This window comes from Ranitomeya variabilis, chromosome 2, assembly GCF_051348905.1.
Source record: "Ranitomeya variabilis isolate aRanVar5 chromosome 2, aRanVar5.hap1, whole genome shotgun sequence".
Classification (NCBI taxonomy): Eukaryota; Metazoa; Chordata; class Amphibia; order Anura; family Dendrobatidae; genus Ranitomeya; species Ranitomeya variabilis.
In genome coordinates this window covers 10,670,762-10,696,252 of record NC_135233.1, presented here as the reverse complement: position 1 = coordinate 10,696,252, position 25,491 = coordinate 10,670,762, and the positions used below count along the sequence as shown (strand labels likewise).

At 39.7% G+C, this 25,491-nt stretch overlaps 1 protein-coding gene and 10 pseudogenes across 1 annotated transcript in view; all 11 read left to right on the top strand.

Moving 5' to 3' along the window:
* LOC143804169 (uncharacterized) overlaps positions 1 to 25,491 on the top strand; it is a 196,221-nt gene that overhangs the window by 41,285 nt on the left and 129,445 nt on the right. The window lies entirely within an intron of this gene.
* Positions 1,264 to 1,325, top strand: LOC143810757 (U7 small nuclear RNA; annotated as a pseudogene).
* Positions 3,763 to 3,823, top strand: LOC143810769 (U7 small nuclear RNA; annotated as a pseudogene).
* Positions 7,303 to 7,364, top strand: LOC143810756 (U7 small nuclear RNA; annotated as a pseudogene).
* Positions 9,076 to 9,137, top strand: LOC143810755 (U7 small nuclear RNA; annotated as a pseudogene).
* Positions 10,849 to 10,910, top strand: LOC143810754 (U7 small nuclear RNA; annotated as a pseudogene).
* LOC143810768 (U7 small nuclear RNA) lies at positions 14,279 to 14,339 on the top strand (annotated as a pseudogene).
* Positions 17,819 to 17,880, top strand: LOC143810753 (U7 small nuclear RNA; annotated as a pseudogene).
* LOC143810752 (U7 small nuclear RNA) lies at positions 19,592 to 19,653 on the top strand (annotated as a pseudogene).
* LOC143810751 (U7 small nuclear RNA) lies at positions 21,365 to 21,426 on the top strand (annotated as a pseudogene).
* On the top strand, positions 24,795 to 24,855 carry LOC143810767 (U7 small nuclear RNA; annotated as a pseudogene).

Below are 25,491 nucleotides of genomic sequence, written 5' to 3'. Positions count from 1 at the left end.
ATAAGGTAAACTGATGCAATTTTTCAGGTGACGTAAAGCTAGGAGGGATAGCTAACACTAGAGAAGACAGAAAGGATTCAGAAGGATCTAGATAAGCTTCAACAATGGGCAGCGACTAAAAGAATGGATTTTAACAAGGAGAATTGCAAGAGTCTACATCTGGTGCCGTGAGGAGGCCATTGTTGCTGTGGTTTTGTGCTTGTGGGGCAGTGCGATCTTGAGTCTTGGGGACTCAGTCTTGGAGCATGTGTGCTCTGTGTGGCACCAGGCGGCCCGCCCTCCTAGTGAATTGTCGCTGCGGAGGTGGTTAGTGCATGACGCCATTCCTTTAAGGCAACAATAGTTAGGACCCACTGAGTTCGCCATGACGCTGCAGCAACTTCATACAGTCTAATAAGAATTTTAAACCAAGAGCCTCATATTCACTTATATGTACATTTTTGCATAGCGGCATTGGATCAACATATGCTCCTTTTTCAGCCTTTTGATATTAGATCCTCTTTGTGCTAATTTTCTTAAACATTATTGTATGATCATTTATCTTCCCATAACAATGATACAGCACAAATAATATTCAACATCAGATAATAAGCCAAAACTCAGGAACATCAAATACAATAAAAAAATTATCTTTCTTTTAGTCACAAAAAAAGCAAAACAGGTTTATCCTGGAAGATTGATACATATAAATACATAAACAGGAAGGGGTGAGGCTAGGCATTTTACATAAAAAGAGTATTCTCAAGTTCTAAAACTCTGGGTTAACTCTTAACATCCCAGACAAATCTCTCCAGTCCATTGGTTTCTATGCAGCTCACTTCCCTCCTTTCCATCTCATCTTAAATAAGGAGGTGGAGCTATGGAAATCCTCATTTTCCAGACAAACTTCTTAATGGATGGCTTTACTAGAATTTCAGAAGCAGCGTCTGAGATCAGTGATCATGGAGGAAGATCTGCTTTGGAAAAAATTTGAATGCAAAAAAGTGACAAAAGTGTGAAAAAAAATGGAGTTTGGCAAGCAAAGATTATAGAGAAAAATTTGCATAGCTCCACCTCCTTCTGAGAGAACAGATGACCCCACAGAAATATACATCAGGATGGGGTGGGCTCACTCAGGTAATAATATTATTTAGCCCTGCCCTTTCCTTTTAATGTAAATACATGTATCAATCTTGTATCCTCTGGGATAAACCTGTTCTGTGTTGTCTCCATGATGTTGATGGTGATCAGTGAGGGGAGGTCGGCTGAAACGCTCAGTGTGATCAGTGTTTATAGCTCTTTTACTATTTGTTTAACAGCTTTTTGGCAAATGCTGAAAAGCCCAAATATTTGTGAAAAATAGAATAAAAAATGTGTTGACTTGCTACTTCATTGAGAAAATAAACTGCTGTAATTGTTTTATAAATATTTGTGAGAAGAAAATTGTTAAACAGAGTTAGTGTGAGTTTGTTGTAAACAAGTCATACCTGATTAAACTAATTTCCTTCTATGATGGAAACACTGACTATGCAGATCAGGGAAATGTGGTAGATATAGTATATCTCGATTGCAGCAACGCATTTGATAAAGTATCTCACACTATCCTCATTAAAAAAATGACCAATTGTGGGACTGACGAGGCTACTGTTAGGTGGATAGATAACTGGCTCAGTGATCGTACTCAGAGTGGTGATAAATGGTAGCACATCCAATTGGAATAGTGCTTCAAGTTGGGTACCACAAGGCTTTGTCGTGGCCCCAGTATTGTTCAACATTTTTTATAAATGATCTAGATAAGGTAAACTGATGCAATTTTTCAGGCGATGTAAAGCTAGGAGGGATAGCTAACAGTAGAGAAGACAGAGAGAGGATTCAGAAGGATCTAGATAAGCTTGAACAATGGGCAGCGACTAATAGAATGAATTTAACAGGGAGAAATGCAAGATTCTACATCTGGTGCCGTGAGGAGGCCGTTGTTGCTGTGGTTTTGTGCTTGTGGGGCAGTGCGATCTTGAGTCTTGGGGGCTCAGTCTTGGAGCATGTGTGCTGTGTGGCCCCAGGCCGCCCGCCCTCCTAGTGAATTGTCGCTGCGGAGGTGGTTAGTGCACGATGCCACTCCTTTAAAGCAACAAAAGTTAGGACCCACTGAATTTGCCGTGACGCTGCAGCAACTTCTTACAGTCTGATAAGAATGTTAAACTAAGAACCTCATATTCACTTATATGTACATTTTTGCATAGTGGCATTGGATCAACATATGCTATTTTTTTCAGTCTTTTGATATTAGATCTTCTTTTAGCTCATTTTCTTAAACATTATTGTATGATCATTTATCTTTCCATAACAATGATACAGCACAAATAATATTCAACATCAGATAATAAGCCAAAACTCAGGAACATCAAATACAATAAAAAAATTATCTTTCTTTTGTTCACAAAGAAACAAAACAGTTTTAGCCAGGAAGATTTATACATATATTTACATAAGCAGGAAGGGGTGAGGCTAGACATTTTACATAAAAAGGGTATTCTCAAATTCTAAAACTCTGGGTTAACTCTTAACATTCCAGACAAATCTCTCCAGTCCATTGTTTTTTATGCAGCTCACCTCCCTCCTTTCCATCTCTGTTGTGAATCCGCTTTTTGGGCTTCCCTGGTGGTTGCTGGTGGTACTGGTGACTTGTGTGCGCTTTGCTGTCTCAGTTCACCTGCTCCCATCAGTGTTTGGGAGTTTCCTATTTAGCCTTGCTCTCCAGTCATTTCCTTGCCGGTCATCATTGTAACCAGAGCCTTCGGTTGCATGTTCCTGCTACTAGTCTGCTGATCAGCTAAGTGGACTTTGTCCTTTTGTTTTGTATCTTTTGTCCAGTTTGCAGTTTTTGTTATTCTCTGTAGCTGGAAGCTCTTGCGGGCTGAAATTGCCACTCCTGTGTCATGAGTTGACACAGGAGTCTTAAAGTAATTTCAGGATGGTTTTTTGAAAGGGTTTTCAGTTGACCGTGAAGTCCTCTTTTGTATCCTTCTGCTATCTAGTAAGTGGACCTCTCTTTGCTAAATCTACTTTCATACTGTGTATGTCTTTTCCTCTTAACTCACCGTTATTACATGTGGGGGGCTGCTATCATCTTTTGGGGTATTTCCCTAGAGGTAAGCCAGGTCTGTTTCTTCCTCTACCAGGCGTAGTTAGTCCTCCGGCTGGCGCGTGGCATCTAGGAAGTCGTAGGTATGCTCCCTGGCTACTATTAGTGGTGTGGTAGATTTAGCTCACGGTCAGCTCGAGATTCCATCACCCAGAGCTCGTCTGTTATTTTTGTGTTCTGATGTTTCCCTGCCATTGGGAATCATGACACATCTCATCTTAAAGAAGGAGGTGGAGCTATGTAAATCTCCATTTTCAAGACAAACTCCTTAATGGATGGCTTTACTAGAATTTCAGAAGGAGCTTCTGATATCAGTGATCATGGAGGAAGATCTGCTTTGAAAAAAATTTGAATGCAAAAAAGTGACCGAAGTTTGAAAAAAATGGAGTTTGGCAAGCAAAGATTATAGAGAAAAATTTGCATAGCTCCACCTCCTTCTGAGAGAACAGATGACCCCACAGAAATATACATCAGGATGGGGTGGGCTCACTCAGGTAATAATATTATTTAGCCCTGCCCTTTCCTTTTAATGTAAATACATGTATCAATCTTGTATTTTCTGGGATAAACCTGTTCTGTGTTGTCTCCATGATGTTGATGGTGATCAGTGAGGGGAGGTCAGCTGAAACGCTCAATGTGATCAGTGTTTATAGCTCTTTTACTATTTGTTTAACAGCTTTTTGGCAAATGCTGAAAAGCCAAAATATTTGTGAAAAATAGAATAAAAAATGTGTTGACTTGCTACTTCATTGAGAAAATAAACTGCTAAATTAGTTTTATAAATATTTGTGAGAAGAAAATTGTTAAACAGAGTTAGTGTGAGTTTGTTGTAAACAAGTCATACCTGATTAAACTAATTTCCTTCTATGATGGAAACACTGACTATGCAGATCAGGGAAATGTGGTAGATATAGTATATCTCGATTGCAGCAACGCATTTGATAAAGTATCTCACACTATCCTCATTGAAAAAATGACCAATTGTGGGACTGACGAGGCTACTGTTAGGTGGATAGATAACTGGCTCAGTGATCGTACTCAGAGTGGTGATAAATGGTAGCACATCCAATTGGAATAGTGCTTCAAGTTGGGTACCACAAGGCTTTGTCGTGGCCCCAGTATTGTTCAACATTTTTTATAAATGATCTAGATAAGGTAAACTGATGCAATTTTTCAGGCGATGTAAAGCTAGGAGGGATAGCTAACAGTAGAGAAGACAGAGAGAGGATTCAGAAGGATTTGGATAAGCTTGAACAATGGGCAGCGACTAATAGAATGAATTTAACAGGGAGAAATGCAAGATTCTACATCTGGTGCCGTGAGGAGGCCGTTGTTGCTGTGGTTTTGTGCTTGTGGGGCAGTGCGATCTTGAGTCTTGGGGGCTCAGTCTTGGAGCATGTGTGCTGTGTGGCCCCAGGCCGCCCGCCCTCCTAGTGAATTGTCACTGCGGTGGTGGTTAGTGCACAACACCATTCCTTTAAGGCAGCAATAGTTAGGACCCACTGAGTTCGCCATGACGCTGCAGCAACTTCATACAGTCTGATAAGAATGTTAAACTAAGAGCCTCATATTCACTTATATGTACATTTTTGCATAGTGGCATTGGATCAACATATGCTCCTTTTTCAGCCTTTTGATATAAGATCTTCTTTGAGCTCATTTTCTTAAACATTATTGTACAATCATTTATCTTTCCATAACAATGATACAGCACAAATAATATTCAACATCAGATAATAAGCCAAAGCTCAGGAACATCAAATATAATAAAAAAAATCTCTTTCTTTTGTTCACAAAAAAAAACAAAGCAGGATTAGCCAGGAAGACCGATACATATATTTACAAAAACAGGAAGGGGTGAGGCTAGACATTTTACGTAAAAAGGGTATTCTTAAATTCTAAAACTCTGGGTTAACTCTACATCCCAGACAAATCTCTCCAGTCCATTGGTTTCTATGAAGCTCACTTCCCTCCTTTCCATCTCATCTTAAAGAAGGAGGTGGAGCTATGCAAATCTCCATTTTCAAGACAAACTCCTTAATGGATGGCTTTACTAGAATTTCAGAAGGAGCGTCTGATATCAGTGATCATGGAGGATGATCTGCTTTGAAAAAAAATTGAATCCAAAAATTGACCAAAGTTTGAAAAAAATTGAATTTTGCAAGCAAAGATTATAGAGAAAAATTTGCATAACTCCACCCCCTTCTGGGAAAACAGATGAGCCCACAGAATTAAACATCAGGGTGGAGCAGGTCACTCAGGTAATGATATTATTTTGCCCCGCCCTTTCCTTTTAATGTAAATACATGTATCAATCTTGTATCCTCTGGGATAAACCTGTTCTGTGTCATCTCCATGATGTTGATGGTGATCGGTGAGGGGAGGTCAGATGAAACACTTCATGTGATCTGTGTATATAGCGCTTTAACTATTTGTTTAACAGCTTTTTGGCAAATGCTGGAAAGCCCAATATTTGTAAAAAATAGAATAAAAAATGTGCTGAATTGCTACTTCATTGAGAAAATAAACTGCTATGATTGTTCTATAAATGTTTGTGAGAATTAAATTGTTAAACTGAGCTAGTGTGAGTTTGTTGCTAACAAGTCATACCAGATTAAACTAATTTCCTTCTGTGATGGAAACACTGACTATGCAGATCAGGGAAATGTAGTACATATGGTATATCTCTATTTGAGCAACGCATTTGATAAAGTATCTCACACTATCCTAATTGAAAAAATGACCAATTGATGGGACTGACGAGGCTACGGTTAGGTGGATTCATAACTGGCTTAGTGATCGTACTCAAAGAGTGGTAATAAATGGTAGCACATCCAATTGGAATAGTGCTTCAAGTGGGGTACCTCAAGGCTCTGTCATAGTCCCAGTAATGTTCAACATTTTTATAAATGATCTACATAAGGTAAACTGATGCAATTTTTCAGGCGACGTAAAGCTAGGAGGGATAGCTAACACTAGAGAAGACAGAAAGGATTCAGAAGGATCTAGATAAGCTTCAACAATGGGCAGCGACTAAAAGAATGGATTTTAACAAGGAGAATTGCAAGAGTCTACATCTGGTGCCGTGAGTAGGCCGTTGTTGCTGTGGTTTTGTGCTTGTGGGGCAGTGCGATCTTGAGTCTTGGGGACTCAGTCTTGGAGCATGTGTGCTCTGTGTGGCACCAGGCGGCCCGCCCTCCTAGTGAATTGTCGCTGCGGAGGTGGTTAGTGCATGACGCCATTCATTTAAGGCAACAATAGTTAGGACCCACTGAGTTCGCCATGACGCTGCAGCAACTTCATACAGTCTAATAAGAATGTTAAACCAAGAGCCTCATATTCACTTATATGTACATTTTTGCATAGCGGCATTGGATCAACATATGCTCCTTTTTCAGCCTTTTGATATTAGATCCTCTTTGTGCTAATTTTCTTAAACATTATTGTATGATCATTTATCTTTCCATAACAATGATACAGCACAAATAATATTCAACATCAGATAATAAGCCAAAACTCAGGAACATCAAATACAATAAAAAAATTCTCTTTCTTTTAGTCACAAGAAAAGCAAAACAGGTTTATCCTGGAAGATTGATACATATAAATACATAAACAGGAAGGGGTGAGGCTAGGCATTTTACATAAAAAGAGTATTCTCAAGTTCTAAAACTCTGGGTTAACTCTTAACATCCCAGACAAATCTCTCCAGTCCATTGGTTTCTATGCAGCTCACTTCCCTCCTTTCCATCTCATCTTAAATAAGGAGGTGGAGCTATGGAAATCCTCATTTTCAAGACAAACTCCTTAATGGATGGCTTTACTAGAATTTCAGAAGCAGCGTCTGAGATCAGTGATCATGGAGGAAGATCTGCTTTGGAAAAAATTTGAATGCAAAAAAGTGACAAAAGTGTGAAAAAAAATGGAATTTGGCAAGCAAAGATTATAGATAAAAATCTGCATAGCTCCACCCCCTTCTGGTAAAACAGATGACCCCACATAAATATACATCAGGATGGGGTGGGATCACTCAGGTAATGATATTATTTAGCCCTGCCCTTTGCTTTTAATGTAAATACATGTATCAATCGTGTTTCCTCTGGGATAAACCTGTTCTGTGTCGTCTCCTTGATGTTGATGGTGATCAGTGAGGGGAGGTCGGCTGAAACGCTCAATGTGATCAGTGTTTATAGCTCTTTTACTATTTGTTTAACAGCTTTTTGGCAAATGCTGAAAAGCCCAAATATTTGTGAAAAATAGAATAAAAAATGTGCTGAATTGCTACTTCATTGAGGAAGCAAACTGCTAAATTAGTTCTATAAATGTTTGTAAGAATAAAATTGTTAAACACAGTTAGTGTGAGCTTGTTGCAAACAAGTCATACCAGATTAAGCTAATTTCCTTCTATGATGGAAACACTGACTATGCAGATCAGGGAAATGTGGTAGATATAGTATATCTCGATTTCTGCAACGCATTTGATAAAGTATCTCAAACTATCCTAATTGAAAAAATGACCAATTGTGGGACTGTCGAGGCTACGGTTAGGTGGATTCATAACTGGCTCAGTGATCGTACTCAAAGAGTGGTGATAAATCTTAGCACATCCAATTGGAATAGTGCTTCAAGTGGGGTGCCACAAGGCTCTGTCATAGTCCCAGTAATGTTCAACATTTTTATAAATGATCTACATAAGGTAAACTGATGCAATTTTTCAGGCGACGTAAAGCTAGGAGGGATAGCTAACACTAGAGAAGACAGAAAGGATTCAGAAGGATCTAGATAAGCTTCAACAATGGGCAGCGACTAAAAGAATGGATTTTAACAAGGAGAATTGCAAGAGTCTACATCTGGTGCCGTGAGTAGGCCGTTGTTGCTGTGGTTTTGTGGTTGTGGGGCAGTGCGATCTTGAGTCTTGGGGACTCAGTCTTGGAGCATGTGTGCTCTGTGTGGCACCAGGCGGCCCGCCCTCCTAGTGAATTGTCGCTGCGGAGGTGGTTAGTGCATGACGCCATTCATTTAAGGCAACAATAGTTAGGACCCACTGAGTTCGCCATGACGCTGCAGCAACTTCATACAGTCTAATAAGAATGTTAAACCAAGAGCCTCATATTCACTTATATGTACATTTTTGCATAGCAGCATTGGATCAACATATGCTCCTTTTTCAGCCTTTTGATATTAGATCCTCTTTGTGCTAATTTTCTTAAACATTATTGTATGATCATTTATCTTTCCATAACAATGATACAGCACAAATAATATTCAACATCAGATAATAAGCCAAAACTCAGGAACATCAAATACAATAAAAAAATTCTCTTTCTTTTAGTCACAAGAAAAGCAAAACAGGTTTATCCTGGAAGATTGATACATATAAATACATAAACAGGAAGGGGTGAGGCTAGGCATTTTACATAAAAAGAGTATTCTCAAGTTCTAAAACTCTGGGTTAACTCTTAACATCCCAGACAAATCTCTCCAGTCCATTGGTTTCTATGCAGCTCACTTCCCTCCTTTCCATCTCATCTTAAATAAGGAGGTGGAGCTATGGAAATCCTCATTTTCAAGACAAACTCCTTAATGGATGGCTTTACTAGAATTTCAGAAGCAGCGTCTGAGATCAGTGATCATGAAGGAAGATCTGCTTTGGAAAAAATTTGAATGCAAAAAAGTGACAAAAGTGTGAAAAAAAATGGAATTTGGCAAGCAAAGATTATAGATAAAAATCTGCATAGCTCCACCCCCTTCTGGTAAAACAGATGACCCCACAGAAATATACATCAGGATGGGGTGGGATCACTCAGGTAATGATATTATTTAGCCCTGCCCTTTGCTTTTAATGTAAATACATGTATCAATCTTGTTTCCTCTGGGATAAACCTGTTCTGTGTCGTCTCCTTGATGTTGATGGTGATCAGTGAGGGGAGGTCGGCTGAAACGCTCAATGTGATCAGTGTTTATAGCTCTTTTACTATTTGTTTAACAGCTTTTTGGCAAATGCTGAAAAGCCCAAATATTTGTGAAAAATAGAATAAAAAATGTGCTGAATTGCTACTTCATTGAGGAAGCAAACTGCTAAATTAGTTCTATAAATGTTTGTAAGAATAAGATTGTTAAACACAGTTAGTGTGAGCTTGTTGCAAACAAGTCATACCAGATTAAGCTAATTTCCTTCTATGATGGAAACACTGACTATGCAGATCAGGGAAATGTGGTAGATATAGTATATCTCGATTTCTGCAACGCATTTGATAAAGTATCTCAAACTATCCTAATTGAAAAAATGACCAATTGTGGGACTGTCGAGGCTACGGTTAGGTGGATTCATAACTGGCTCAGTGATCGTACTCAAAGAGTGGTGATAAATCTTAGCACATCCAATTGGAATAGTGCTTCAAGTGGGGTGCCACAAGGCTCTGTCATAGTCCCAGTAATGTTCAACATTTTTATAAATGATCTACATAAGGTAAACTGATGCAATTTTTCAGGTGACGTAAAGCTAGGAGGGATAGCTAACACTAGAGAAGACAGAAAGGATTCAGAAGGATCTAGATAAGCTTCAACAATGGGCAGCGACTAAAAGAATGGATTTTAACAAGGAGAATTGCAAGAGTCTACATCTGGTGCCGTGAGGAGGCCATTGTTGCTGTGGTTTTGTGCTTGTGGGGCAGTGCGATCTTGAGTCTTGGGGACTCAGTCTTGGAGCATGTGTGCTCTGTGTGGCACCAGGCGGCCCGCCCTCCTAGTGAATTGTCGCTGCGGAGGTGGTTAGTGCATGACGCCATTCCTTTAAGGCAACAATAGTTAGGACCCACTGAGTTCGCCATGACGCTGCAGCAACTTCATACAGTCTAATAAGAATTTTAAACCAAGAGCCTCATATTCACTTATATGTACATTTTTGCATAGCGGCATTGGATCAACATATGCTCCTTTTTCAGCCTTTTGATATTAGATCCTCTTTGTGCTAATTTTCTTAAACATTATTGTATGATCATTTATCTTCCCATAACAATGATACAGCACAAATAATATTCAACATCAGATAATAAGCCAAAACTCAGGAACATCAAATACAATAAAAAAATTATCTTTCTTTTAGTCACAAAAAAAGCAAAACAGGTTTATCCTGGAAGATTGATACATATAAATACATAAACAGGAAGGGGTGAGGCTAGGCATTTTACATAAAAAGAGTATTCTCAAGTTCTAAAACTCTGGGTTAACTCTTAACATCCCAGACAAATCTCTCCAGTCCATTGGTTTCTATGCAGCTCACTTCCCTCCTTTCCATCTCATCTTAAATAAGGAGGTGGAGCTATGGAAATCCTCATTTTCCAGACAAACTTCTTAATGGATGGCTTTACTAGAATTTCAGAAGCAGCGTCTGAGATCAGTGATCATGGAGGAAGATCTGCTTTGGAAAAAATTTGAATGCAAAAAAGTGACAAAAGTGTGAAAAAAAATGGAGTTTGGCAAGCAAAGATTATAGAGAAAAATTTGCATAGCTCCACCTCCTTCTGAGAGAACAGATGACCCCACAGAAATATACATCAGGATGGGGTGGGCTCACTCAGGTAATAATATTATTTAGCCCTGCCCTTTCCTTTTAATGTAAATACATGTATCAATCTTGTATCCTCTGGGATAAACCTGTTCTGTGTTGTCTCCATGATGTTGATGGTGATCAGTGAGGGGAGGTCGGCTGAAACGCTCAGTGTGATCAGTGTTTATAGCTCTTTTACTATTTGTTTAACAGCTTTTTGGCAAATGCTGAAAAGCCCAAATATTTGTGAAAAATAGAATAAAAAATGTGTTGACTTGCTACTTCATTGAGAAAATAAACTGCTGTAATTGTTTTATAAATATTTGTGAGAAGAAAATTGTTAAACAGAGTTAGTGTGAGTTTGTTGTAAACAAGTCATACCTGATTAAACTAATTTCCTTCTATGATGGAAACACTGACTATGCAGATCAGGGAAATGTGGTAGATATAGTATATCTCGATTGCAGCAACGCATTTGATAAAGTATCTCACACTATCCTCATTAAAAAAATGACCAATTGTGGGACTGACGAGGCTACTGTTAGGTGGATAGATAACTGGCTCAGTGATCGTACTCAGAGTGGTGATAAATGGTAGCACATCCAATTGGAATAGTGCTTCAAGTTGGGTACCACAAGGCTTTGTCGTGGCCCCAGTATTGTTCAACATTTTTTATAAATGATCTAGATAAGGTAAACTGATGCAATTTTTCAGGCGATGTAAAGCTAGGAGGGATAGCTAACAGTAGAGAAGACAGAGAGAGGATTCAGAAGGATCTAGATAAGCTTGAACAATGGGCAGCGACTAATAGAATGAATTTAACAGGGAGAAATGCAAGATTCTACATCTGGTGCCGTGAGGAGGCCGTTGTTGCTGTGGTTTTGTGCTTGTGGGGCAGTGCGATCTTGAGTCTTGGGGGCTCAGTCTTGGAGCATGTGTGCTGTGTGGCCCCAGGCCGCCCGCCCTCCTAGTGAATTGTCGCTGCGGAGGTGGTTAGTGCACGATGCCACTCCTTTAAAGCAACAAAAGTTAGGACCCACTGAATTTGCCGTGACGCTGCAGCAACTTCTTACAGTCTGATAAGAATGTTAAACTAAGAACCTCATATTCACTTATATGTACATTTTTGCATAGTGGCATTGGATCAACATATGCTATTTTTTTCAGTCTTTTGATATTAGATCTTCTTTTAGCTCATTTTCTTAAACATTATTGTATGATCATTTATCTTTCCATAACAATGATACAGCACAAATAATATTCAACATCAGATAATAAGCCAAAACTCAGGAACATCAAATACAATAAAAAAATTATCTTTCTTTTGTTCACAAAGAAACAAAACAGTTTTAGCCAGGAAGATTTATACATATATTTACATAAGCAGGAAGGGGTGAGGCTAGACATTTTACATAAAAAGGGTATTCTCAAATTCTAAAACTCTGGGTTAACTCTTAACATTCCAGACAAATCTCTCCAGTCCATTGTTTTTTATGCAGCTCACCTCCCTCCTTTCCATCTCTGTTGTGAATCCGCTTTTTGGGCTTCCCTGGTGGTTGCTGGTGGTACTGGTGACTTGTGTGCGCTTTGCTGTCTCAGTTCACCTGCTCCCATCAGTGTTTGGGAGTTTCCTATTTAGCCTTGCTCTCCAGTCATTTCCTTGCCGGTCATCATTGTAACCAGAGCCTTCGGTTGCATGTTCCTGCTACTAGTCTGCTGATCAGCTAAGTGGACTTTGTCCTTTTGTTTTGTATCTTTTGTCCAGTTTGCAGTTTTTGTTATTCTCTGTAGCTGGAAGCTCTTGCGGGCTGAAATTGCCACTCCTGTGTCATGAGTTGACACAGGAGTCTTAAAGTAATTTCAGGATGGTTTTTTGAAAGGGTTTTCAGTTGACCGTGAAGTCCTCTTTTGTATCCTTCTGCTATCTAGTAAGTGGACCTCTCTTTGCTAAATCTACTTTCATACTGTGTATGTCTTTTCCTCTTAACTCACCGTTATTACTTGGTGTGGTTGTCTTCCCGTTTTGTCCCTATGAGGGTTTCTTCTCCTAAGTTTAAGCCTCGGTTCATCGGTCCTTATAGGATTTTGGAGATTCTTAACCCTGTGTCCTTTCGTTTGGACCTCCCGGCATCTTTCGCTATCCATAATGTATTCCATCGGTCGTTGTTGCGGAGATATGAGGTACCGGTGGTTCCTTCTACTGAACCTCCTGCTCCTGTGCTGGTGGAGGGTGAATTGGAGTACGTTGTAGAGAAGATCTTAGATTCCCGTATTTCCAGACGGAGACTTCAATATCTGGTTAAATGGAAGGGCTATGGTCAGGAAGATAATTCTTGGGTAACTGCCTCTGATGTTCATGCCTCGGGTTTGGTTCGTGCCTTTCATAGGGCTCATCCAGATCGCCCTGGCGGTTCTCGTGAGGGTTCGGTGCCCCCTCCTTAAGGGGGGTACTGTTGTGAATCCGCTTTTTGGGCTTCCCTGGTGGTTGCTGGTGGTACTGGTGACTTGTGTGTGCTTTGCTGTCTCAGTTCACCTGCTCCCATCAGTGTTTGGGAGTTTCCTATTTAGCCTTGCTCTCCAGTCATTTCCTTGCCGGTCATCATTGTAACCAGAGCCTTCGGTTGCATGTTCCTGCTACTAGTCTGCTGATCAGCTAAGTGGACTTTGTCCTTTTTTGTTTTGTATCTTTTGTCCAGTTTGCAGTTTTTGTTATTCTCTGTAGCTGGAAGCTCTTGCGGGCTGAAATTGCCACTCCTGTGTCATGAGTTGACACAGGAGTCTTAAAGTAATTTCAGGATGGTTTTTTGAAAGGGTTTTCAGTTGACCGTGAAGTCCTCTTTTGTATCCTTCTGCTATCTAGTAAGTGGACCTCTCTTTGCTAAATCTACTTTCATACTGTGTATGTCTTTTCCTCTTAACTCACCGTTATTACATGTGGGGGGCTGCTATCATCTTTTGGGGTATTTCCCTAGAGGTAAGCCAGGTCTGTTTCTTCCTCTACCAGGCGTAGTTAGTCCTCCGGCTGGCGCGTGGCATCTAGGAAGTCGTAGGTATGCTCCCTGGCTACTATTAGTGGTGTGGTAGATTTAGCTCACGGTCAGCTCGAGATTCCATCACCCAGAGCTCGTCTGTTATTTTTGTGTTCTGATGTTTCCCTGCCATTGGGAATCATGACACATCTCATCTTAAAGAAGGAGGTGGAGCTATGTAAATCTCCATTTTCAAGACAAACTCCTTAATGGATGGCTTTACTAGAATTTCAGAAGGAGCTTCTGATATCAGTGATCATGGAGGAAGATCTGCTTTGAAAAAAATTTGAATGCAAAAAAGTGACCGAAGTTTGAAAAAAATGGAGTTTGGCAAGCAAAGATTATAGAGAAAAATTTGCATAGCTCCACCTCCTTCTGAGAGAACAGATGACCCCACAGAAATATACATCAGGATGGGGTGGGCTCACTCAGGTAATAATATTATTTAGCCCTGCCCTTTCCTTTTAATGTAAATACATGTATCAATCTTGTATTTTCTGGGATAAACCTGTTCTGTGTTGTCTCCATGATGTTGATGGTGATCAGTGAGGGGAGGTCAGCTGAAACGCTCAATGTGATCAGTGTTTATAGCTCTTTTACTATTTGTTTAACAGCTTTTTGGCAAATGCTGAAAAGCCAAAATATTTGTGAAAAATAGAATAAAAAATGTGTTGACTTGCTACTTCATTGAGAAAATAAACTGCTAAATTAGTTTTATAAATATTTGTGAGAAGAAAATTGTTAAACAGAGTTAGTGTGAGTTTGTTGTAAACAAGTCATACCTGATTAAACTAATTTCCTTCTATGATGGAAACACTGACTATGCAGATCAGGGAAATGTGGTAGATATAGTATATCTCGATTGCAGCAACGCATTTGATAAAGTATCTCACACTATCCTCATTGAAAAAATGACCAATTGTGGGACTGACGAGGCTACTGTTAGGTGGATAGATAACTGGCTCAGTGATCGTACTCAGAGTGGTGATAAATGGTAGCACATCCAATTGGAATAGTGCTTCAAGTTGGGTACCACAAGGCTTTGTCGTGGCCCCAGTATTGTTCAACATTTTTTATAAATGATCTAGATAAGGTAAACTGATGCAATTTTTCAGGCGATGTAAAGCTAGGAGGGATAGCTAACAGTAGAGAAGACAGAGAGAGGATTCAGAAGGATTTGGATAAGCTTGAACAATGGGCAGCGACTAATAGAATGAATTTAACAGGGAGAAATGCAAGATTCTACATCTGGTGCCGTGAGGAGGCCGTTGTTGCTGTGGTTTTGTGCTTGTGGGGCAGTGCGATCTTGAGTCTTGGGGGCTCAGTCTTGGAGCATGTGTGCTGTGTGGCCCCAGGCCGCCCGCCCTCCTAGTGAATTGTCACTGCGGTGGTGGTTAGTGCACAACACCATTCCTTTAAGGCAGCAATAGTTAGGACCCACTGAGTTCGCCATGACGCTGCAGCAACTTCATACAGTCTGATAAGAATGTTAAACTAAGAGCCTCATATTCACTTATATGTACATTTTTGCATAGTGGCATTGGATCAACATATGCTCCTTTTTCAGCCTTTTGATATAAGATCTTCTTTGAGCTCATTTTCTTAAACATTATTGTACAATCATTTATCTTTCCATAACAATGATACAGCACAAATAATATTCAACATCAGATAATAAGCCAAAGCTCAGGAACATCAAATATAATAAAAAAAATCTCTTTCTTTTGTTCACAAAAAAAAACAAAGCAGGATTAGCCAGGAAGACCGATACATATATTTACAAAAACAGGAAGGGGTGAGGCTAGACATTTTACGTAAAAAGGGTATTCTTAAATTCTAAAACTCTGGGTTAACTCTACATCCCAGACAAATCTCTCCAGTCCATTGGTTTCTATGAAGCTCACTTCCCTCCTTTCCATCTCATCTTAAAGAAGGAGGTGGAGCTATGCAAATCTCCATTTTCAAGACAAACTCCTTAATGGATGGCTTTACTAGAATTTCAGAAGGAGCGTCTGATATCAGTGATCATGGAGGATGATCTGCTTTGAAAAAAAATTGAATCCAAAAATTGACCAAAGTTTGAAAAAAATTGAATTTTGCAAGCAAAGATTATAGAGAAAAATTTGCATAACTCCACCCCCTTCTGGGAAAACAGATGAGCCCACAGAATTAAACATCAGGGTGGAGCAGGTCACTCAGGTAATGATATTATTTTGCCCCGCCCTTTCCTTTTAATGTAAATACATGTATCAATCTTGTATCCTCTGGGATAAACCTGTTCTGTGTCATCTCCATGATGTTGATGGTGATCGGTGAGGGGAGGTCAGATGAAACACTTCATGTGATCTGTGTATATAGCGCTTTAACTATTTGTTTAACAGCTTTTTGGCAAATGCTGGAAAGCCCAATATTTGTAAAAAATAGAATAAAAAATGTGCTGAATTGCTACTTCATTGAGAAAATAAACTGCTATGATTGTTCTATAAATGTTTGTGAGAATTAAATTGTTAAACTGAGCTAGTGTGAGTTTGTTGCTAACAAGTCATACCAGATTAAACTAATTTCCTTCTGTGATGGAAACACTGACTATGCAGATCAGGGAAATGTAGTACATATGGTATATCTCTATTTGAGCAACGCATTTGATAAAGTATCTCACACTATCCTAATTGAAAAAATGACCAATTGATGGGACTGACGAGGCTACGGTTAGGTGGATTCATAACTGGCTTAGTGATCGTACTCAAAGAGTGGTAATAAATGGTAGCACATCCAATTGGAATAGTGCTTCAAGTGGGGTACCTCAAGGCTCTGTCATAGTCCCAGTAATGTTCAACATTTTTATAAATGATCTACATAAGGTAAACTGATGCAATTTTTCAGGCGACGTAAAGCTAGGAGGGATAGCTAACACTAGAGAAGACAGAAAGGATTCAGAAGGATCTAGATAAGCTTCAACAATGGGCAGCGACTAAAAGAATGGATTTTAACAAGGAGAATTGCAAGAGTCTACATCTGGTGCCGTGAGTAGGCCGTTGTTGCTGTGGTTTTGTGCTTGTGGGGCAGTGCGATCTTGAGTCTTGGGGACTCAGTCTTGGAGCATGTGTGCTCTGTGTGGCACCAGGCGGCCCGCCCTCCTAGTGAATTGTCGCTGCGGAGGTGGTTAGTGCATGACGCCATTCATTTAAGGCAACAATAGTTAGGACCCACTGAGTTCGCCATGACGCTGCAGCAACTTCATACAGTCTAATAAGAATGTTAAACCAAGAGCCTCATATTCACTTATATGTACATTTTTGCATAGCGGCATTGGATCAACATATGCTCCTTTTTCAGCCTTTTGATATTAGATCCTCTTTGTGCTAATTTTCTTAAACATTATTGTATGATCATTTATCTTTCCATAACAATGATACAGCACAAATAATATTCAACATCAGATAATAAGCCAAAACTCAGGAACATCAAATACAATAAAAAAATTCTCTTTCTTTTAGTCACAAGAAAAGCAAAACAGGTTTATCCTGGAAGATTGATACATATAAATACATAAACAGGAAGGGGTGAGGCTAGGCATTTTACATAAAAAGAGTATTCTCAAGTTCTAAAACTCTGGGTTAACTCTTAACATCCCAGACAAATCTCTCCAGTCCATTGGTTTCTATGCAGCTCACTTCCCTCCTTTCCATCTCATCTTAAATAAGGAGGTGGAGCTATGGAAATCCTCATTTTCAAGACAAACTCCTTAATGGATGGCTTTACTAGAATTTCAGAAGCAGCGTCTGAGATCAGTGATCATGGAGGAAGATCTGCTTTGGAAAAAATTTGAATGCAAAAAAGTGACAAAAGTGTGAAAAAAAATGGAATTTGGCAAGCAAAGATTATAGATAAAAATCTGCATAGCTCCACCCCCTTCTGGTAAAACAGATGACCCCACATAAATATACATCAGGATGGGGTGGGATCACTCAGGTAATGATATTATTTAGCCCTGCCCTTTGCTTTTAATGTAAATACATGTATCAATCGTGTTTCCTCTGGGATAAACCTGTTCTGTGTCGTCTCCTTGATGTTGATGGTGATCAGTGAGGGGAGGTCGGCTGAAACGCTCAATGTGATCAGTGTTTATAGCTCTTTTACTATTTGTTTAACAGCTTTTTGGCAAATGCTGAAAAGCCCAAATATTTGTGAAAAATAGAATAAAAAATGTGCTGAATTGCTACTTCATTGAGGAAGCAAACTGCTAAATTAGTTCTATAAATGTTTGTAAGAATAAAATTGTTAAACACAGTTAGTGTGAGCTTGTTGCAAACAAGTCATACCAGATTAAGCTAATTTCCTTCTATGATGGAAACACTGACTATGCAGATCAGGGAAATGTGGTAGATATAGTATATCTCGATTTCTGCAACGCATTTGATAAAGTATCTCAAACTATCCTAATTGAAAAAATGACCAATTGTGGGACTGTCGAGGCTACGGTTAGGTGGATTCATAACTGGCTCAGTGATCGTACTCAAAGAGTGGTGATAAATCTTAGCACATCCAATTGGAATAGTGCTTCAAGTGGGGTGCCACAAGGCTCTGTCATAGTCCCAGTAATGTTCAACATTTTTATAAATGATCTACATAAGGTAAACTGATGCAATTTTTCAGGCGACGTAAAGCTAGGAGGGATAGCTAACACTAGAGAAGACAGAAAGGATTCAGAAGGATCTAGATAAGCTTCAACAATGGGCAGCGACTAAAAGAATGGATTTTAACAAGGAGAATTGCAAGAGTCTACATCTGGTGCCGTGAGTAGGCCGTTGTTGCTGTGGTTTTGTGGTTGTGGGGCAGTGCGATCTTGAGTCTTGGGGACTCAGTCTTGGAGCATGTGTGCTCTGTGTGGCACCAGGCGGCCCGCCCTCCTAGTGAATTGTCGCTGCGGAGGTGGTTAGTGCATGACGCCATTCATTTAAGGCAACAATAGTTAGGACCCACTGAGTTCGCCATGACGCTGCAGCAACTTCATACAGTCTAATAAGAATGTTAAACCAAGAGCCTCATATTCACTTATATGTACATTTTTGCATAGCAGCATTGGATCAACATATGCTCCTTTTTCAGCCTTTTGATATTAGATCCTCTTTGTGCTAATTTTCTTAAACATTATTGTATGATCATTTATCTTTCCATAACAATGATACAGCACAAATAATATTCAACATCAGATAATAAGCCAAAACTCAGGAACATCAAATACAATAAAAAAATTCTCTTTCTTTTAGTCACAAGAAAAGCAAAACAGGTTTATCCTGGAAGATTGATACATATAAATACATAAACAGGAAGGGGTGAGGCTAGGCATTTTACATAAAAAGAGTATTCTCAAGTTCTAAAACTCTGGGTTAACTCTTAACATCCCAGACAAATCTCTCCAGTCCATTGGTTTCTATGCAGCTCACTTCCCTCCTTTCCATCTCATCCTAAATAAGGAGGTGGAGCTATGGAAATCCTCATTTTCAAGACAAACTCCTTAATGGATGGCTTTACTAGAATTTCAGAAGCAGCGTCTGAGATCAGTGATCATGAAGGAAGATCTGCTTTGGAAAAAATTTGAATGCAAAAAAGTGACAAAAGTGTGAAAAAAAATGGAATTTGGCAAGCAAAGATTATAGATAAAAATCTGCATAGCTCCACCCCCTTCTGGTAAAACAGATGACCCCACAGAAATATACATCAGGATGGGGTGGGATCACTCAGGTAATGATATTATTTAGCCCTGCCCTTTGCTTTTAATGTAAATACATGTATCAATCTTGTTTCCTCTGGGATAAACCTGTTCTGTGTCGTCTCCTTGATGTTGATGGTGATCAGTGAGGGGAGGTCGGCTGAAACGCTCAATGTGATCAGTGTTTATAGCTCTTTTACTATTTGTTTAACAGCTTTTTGGCAAATGCTGAAAAGCCCAAATATTTGTGAAAAATAGAATAAAAAATGTGCTGAATTGCTACTTCATTGAGGAAGCAAACTGCTAAATTAGTTCTATAAATGTTTGTAAGAATAAGATTGTTAAACACAGTTAGTGTGAGCTTGTTGCAAACAAGTCATACCAGATTAAGCTAATTTCCTTCTATGATGGAAACACTGACTATGCAGATCAGGGAAATGTGGTAGATATAGTATATCTCGATTTCTGCAACGCATTTGATAAAGTATCTCAAACTATCCTAATTGAAAAAATGACCAATTGTGGGACTGTCGAGGCTACGGTTAGGTGGATTCATAACTGGCTCAGTGATCGTACTCAAAGAGTGGTGATAAATCTTAGCACATCCAATTGGAATAGTGCTTCAAGTGGGGTGCCACAAGGCTCTGTCATAGTCCCAGTAATGTTCAACATTTTTATAAATGATCTACATAAGGTAAACTGATGCAATTTTTCAGGTGACGTAAAGCTAGGAGGGATAGCTAACACTAGAGAAGACAGAAAGGATTCAGAAGGATCTAGATAAGCTTCAACAATGGGCAGCGACTAAAAGAATGGATTTTAACAAGGAGAATTGCAAGAGTCTACATCTGGTGCCGTGAGGAGGCCATTGTTGCTGTGGTTTTGTGCTTGTGGGGCAGTGCGATCTTGAGTCTTGGGGACTCAGTCTTGGAGCATGTGTGCTCTGTGTGGCACCAGGCGGCCCGCCCTCCTAGTGAATTGTCGCTGCGGAGGTGGTTAGTGCATGACGCCATTCCTTTAAGGCAACAATAGTTAGGACCCACTGAGTTCGCCATGACGCTGCAGCAACTTCATACAGTCTAATAAGAATTTTAAACCAAGAGCCTCATATTCACTTATATGTACATTTTTGCATAGCGGCATTGGATCAACATATGCTCCTTTTTCAGCCTTTTGATATTAGATCCTCTTTGTGCTAATTTTCTTAAACATTATTGTATGATCATTTATCTTCCCATAACAATGATACAGCACAAATAATATTCAACATCAGATAATAAGCCAAAACTCAGGAACATCAAATACAATAAAAAAATTATCTTTCTTTTAGTCACAAAAAAAGCAAAACAGGTTTATCCTGGAAGATTGATACATATAAATACATAAACAGGAAGGGGTGAGGCTAGGCATTTTACATAAAAAGAGTATTCTCAAGTTCTAAAACTCTGGGTTAACTCTTAACATCCCAGACAAATCTCTCCAGTCCATTGGTTTCTATGCAGCTCACTTCCCTCCTTTCCATCTCATCTTAAATAAGGAGGTGGAGCTATGGAAATCCTCATTTTCCAGACAAACTTCTTAATGGATGGCTTTACTAGAATTTCAGAAGCAGCGTCTGAGATCAGTGATCATGGAGGAAGATCTGCTTTGGAAAAAATTTGAATGCAAAAAAGTGACAAAAGTGTGAAAAAAAATGGAGTTTGGCAAGCAAAGATTATAGAGAAAAATTTGCATAGCTCCACCTCCTTCTGAGAGAACAGATGACCCCACAGAAATATACATCAGGATGGGGTGGGCTCACTCAGGTAATAATATTATTTAGCCCTGCCCTTTCCTTTTAATGTAAATACATGTATCAATCTTGTATCCTCTGGGATAAACCTGTTCTGTGTTGTCTCCATGATGTTGATGGTGATCAGTGAGGGGAGGTCGGCTGAAACGCTCAGTGTGATCAGTGTTTATAGCTCTTTTACTATTTGTTTAACAGCTTTTTGGCAAATGCTGAAAAGCCCAAATATTTGTGAAAAATAGAATAAAAAATGTGTTGACTTGCTACTTCATTGAGAAAATAAACTGCTGTAATTGTTTTATAAATATTTGTGAGAAGAAAATTGTTAAACAGAGTTAGTGTGAGTTTGTTGTAAACAAGTCATACCTGATTAAACTAATTTCCTTCTATGATGGAAACACTGACTATGCAGATCAGGGAAATGTGGTAGATATAGTATATCTCGATTGCAGCAACGCATTTGATAAAGTATCTCACACTATCCTCATTAAAAAAATGACCAATTGTGGGACTGACGAGGCTACTGTTAGGTGGATAGATAACTGGCTCAGTGATCGTACTCAGAGTGGTGATAAATGGTAGCACATCCAATTGGAATAGTGCTTCAAGTTGGGTACCACAAGGCTTTGTCGTGGCCCCAGTATTGTTCAACATTTTTTATAAATGATCTAGATAAGGTAAACTGATGCAATTTTTCAGGCGATGTAAAGCTAGGAGGGATAGCTAACAGTAGAGAAGACAGAGAGAGGATTCAGAAGGATCTAGATAAGCTTGAACAATGGGCAGCGACTAATAGAATGAATTTAACAGGGAGAAATGCAAGATTCTACATCTGGTGCCGTGAGGAGGCCGTTGTTGCTGTGGTTTTGTGCTTGTGGGGCAGTGCGATCTTGAGTCTTGGGGGCTCAGTCTTGGAGCATGTGTGCTGTGTGGCCCCAGGCCGCCCGCCCTCCTAGTGAATTGTCGCTGCGGAGGTGGTTAGTGCACGATGCCACTCCTTTAAAGCAACAAAAGTTAGGACCCACTGAATTTGCCGTGACGCTGCAGCAACTTCTTACAGTCTGATAAGAATGTTAAACTAAGAACCTCATATTCACTTATATGTACATTTTTGCATAGTGGCATTGGATCAACATATGCTATTTTTTTCAGTCTTTTGATATTAGATCTTCTTTTAGCTCATTTTCTTAAACATTATTGTATGATCATTTATCTTTCCATAACAATGATACAGCACAAATAATATTCAACATCAGATAATAAGCCAAAACTCAGGAACATCAAATACAATAAAAAAATTATCTTTCTTTTGTTCACAAAGAAACAAAACAGTTTTAGCCAGGAAGATTTATACATATATTTACATAAGCAGGAAGGGGTGAGGCTAGACATTTTACATAAAAAGGGTATTCTCAAATTCTAAAACTCTGGGTTAACTCTTAACATTCCAGACAAATCTCTCCAGTCCATTGTTTTTTATGCAGCTCACCTCCCTCCTTTCCATCTCTGTTGTGAATCCGCTTTTTGGGCTTCCCTGGTGGTTGCTGGTGGTACTGGTGACTTGTGTGCGCTTTGCTGTCTCAGTTCACCTGCTCCCATCAGTGTTTGGGAGTTTCCTATTTAGCCTTGCTCTCCAGTCATTTCCTTGCCGGTCATCATTGTAACCAGAGCCTTCGGTTGCATGTTCCTGCTACTAGTCTGCTGATCAGCTAAGTGGACTTTGTCCTTTTGTTTTGTATCTTTTGTCCAGTTTGCAGTTTTTGTTATTCTCTGTAGCTGGAAGCTCTTGCGGGCTGAAATTGCCACTCCTGTGTCATGAGTTGACACAGGAGTCTTAAAGTAATTTCAGGATGGTTTTTTGAAAGGGTTTTCAGTTGACCGTGAAGTCCTCTTTTGTATCCTTCTGCTATCTAGTAAGTGGACCTCTCTTTGCTAAATCTACTTTCATACTGTGTATGTCTTTTCCTCTTAACTCACCGTTATTACTTGGTGTGGTTGTCTTCCCGTTTTGTCCCTATGAGGGTTTCTTCTCCTAAGTTTAAGCCTCGGTTCATCGGTCCTTATAGGATTTTGGAGATTCTTAACCCTGTGTCCTTTCGTTTGGACCTCCCGGCATCTTTCGCTATCCATAATGTATTCCATCGGTCGTTGTTGCGGAGATATGAGGTACCGGTGGTTCCTTCTACTGAACCTCCTGCTCCTGTGCTGGTGGAGGGTGAATTGGAGTACGTTGTAGAGAAGATCTTAGATTCCCGTATTTCCAGACGGAGACTTCAATATCTGGTTAAATGGAAGGGCTATGGTCAGGAAGATAATTCTTGGGTAACTGCCTCTGATGTTCATGCCTCGGGTTTGGTTCGTGCCTTTCATAGGGCTCATCCAGATCGCCCTGGCGGTTCTCGTGAGGGTTCGGTGCCCCCTCCTTAAGGGGGGTACTGTTGTGAATCCGCTTTTTGGGCTTCCCTGGTGGTTGCTGGTGGTACTGGTGACTTGTGTGTGCTTTGCTGTCTCAGTTCACCTGCTCCCATCAGTGTTTGGGAGTTTCCTATTTAGCCTTGCTCTCCAGTCATTTCCTTGCCGGTCATCATTGTAACCAGAGCCTTCGGTTGCATGTTCCTGCTACTAGTCTGCTGATCAGCTAAGTGGACTTTGTCCTTTTTTGTTTTGTATCTTTTGTCCAGTTTGCAGTTTTTGTTATTCTCTGTAGCTGGAAGCTCTTGCGGGCTGAAATTGCCACTCCTGTGTCATGAGTTGACACAGGAGTCTTAAAGTAATTTCAGGATGGTTTTTTGAAAGGGTTTTCAGTTGACCGTGAAGTCCTCTTTTGTATCCTTCTGCTATCTAGTAAGTGGACCTCTCTTTGCTAAATCTACTTTCATACTGTGTATGTCTTTTCCTCTTAACTCACCGTTATTACATGTGGGGGGCTGCTATCATCTTTTGGGGTATTTCCCTAGAGGTAAGCCAGGTCTGTTTCTTCCTCTACCAGGCGTAGTTAGTCCTCCGGCTGGCGCGTGGCATCTAGGAAGTCGTAGGTATGCTCCCTGGCTACTATTAGTGGTGTGGTAGATTTAGCTCACGGTCAGCTCGAGATTCCATCACCCAGAGCTCGTCTGTTATTTTTGTGTTCTGATGTTTCCCTGCCATTGGGAATCATGACACATCTCATCTTAAAGAAGGAGGTGGAGCTATGTAAATCTCCATTTTCAAGACAAACTCCTTAATGGATGGCTTTACTAGAATTTCAGAAGGAGCTTCTGATATCAGTGATCATGGAGGAAGATCTGCTTTGAAAAAAATTTGAATGCAAAAAAGTGACCGAAGTTTGAAAAAAATGGAGTTTGGCAAGCAAAGATTATAGAGAAAAATTTGCATAGCTCCACCTCCTTCTGAGAGAACAGATGACCCCACAGAAATATACATCAGGATGGGGTGGGCTCACTCAGGTAATAATATTATTTAGCCCTGCCCTTTCCTTTTAATGTAAATACATGTATCAATCTTGTATTTTCTGGGATAAACCTGTTCTGTGTTGTCTCCATGATGTTGATGGTGATCAGTGAGGGGAGGTCAGCTGAAACGCTCAATGTGATCAGTGTTTATAGCTCTTTTACTATTTGTTTAACAGCTTTTTGGCAAATGCTGAAAAGCCAAAATATTTGTGAAAAATAGAATAAAAAATGTGTTGACTTGCTACTTCATTGAGAAAATAAACTGCTAAATTAGTTTTATAAATATTTGTGAGAAGAAAATTGTTAAACAGAGTTAGTGTGAGTTTGTTGTAAACAAGTCATACCTGATTAAACTAATTTCCTTCTATGATGGAAACACTGACTATGCAGATCAGGGAAATGTGGTAGATATAGTATATCTCGATTGCAGCAACGCATTTGATAAAGTATCTCACACTATCCTCATTGAAAAAATGACCAATTGTGGGACTGACGAGGCTACTGTTAGGTGGATAGATAACTGGCTCAGTGATCGTACTCAGAGTGGTGATAAATGGTAGCACATCCAATTGGAATAGTGCTTCAAGTTGGGTACCACAAGGCTTTGTCGTGGCCCCAGTATTGTTCAACATTTTTTATAAATGATCTAGATAAGGTAAACTGATGCAATTTTTCAGGCGATGTAAAGCTAGGAGGGATAGCTAACAGTAGAGAAGACAGAGAGAGGATTCAGAAGGATTTGGATAAGCTTGAACAATGGGCAGCGACTAATAGAATGAATTTAACAGGGAGAAATGCAAGATTCTACATCTGGTGCCGTGAGGAGGCCGTTGTTGCT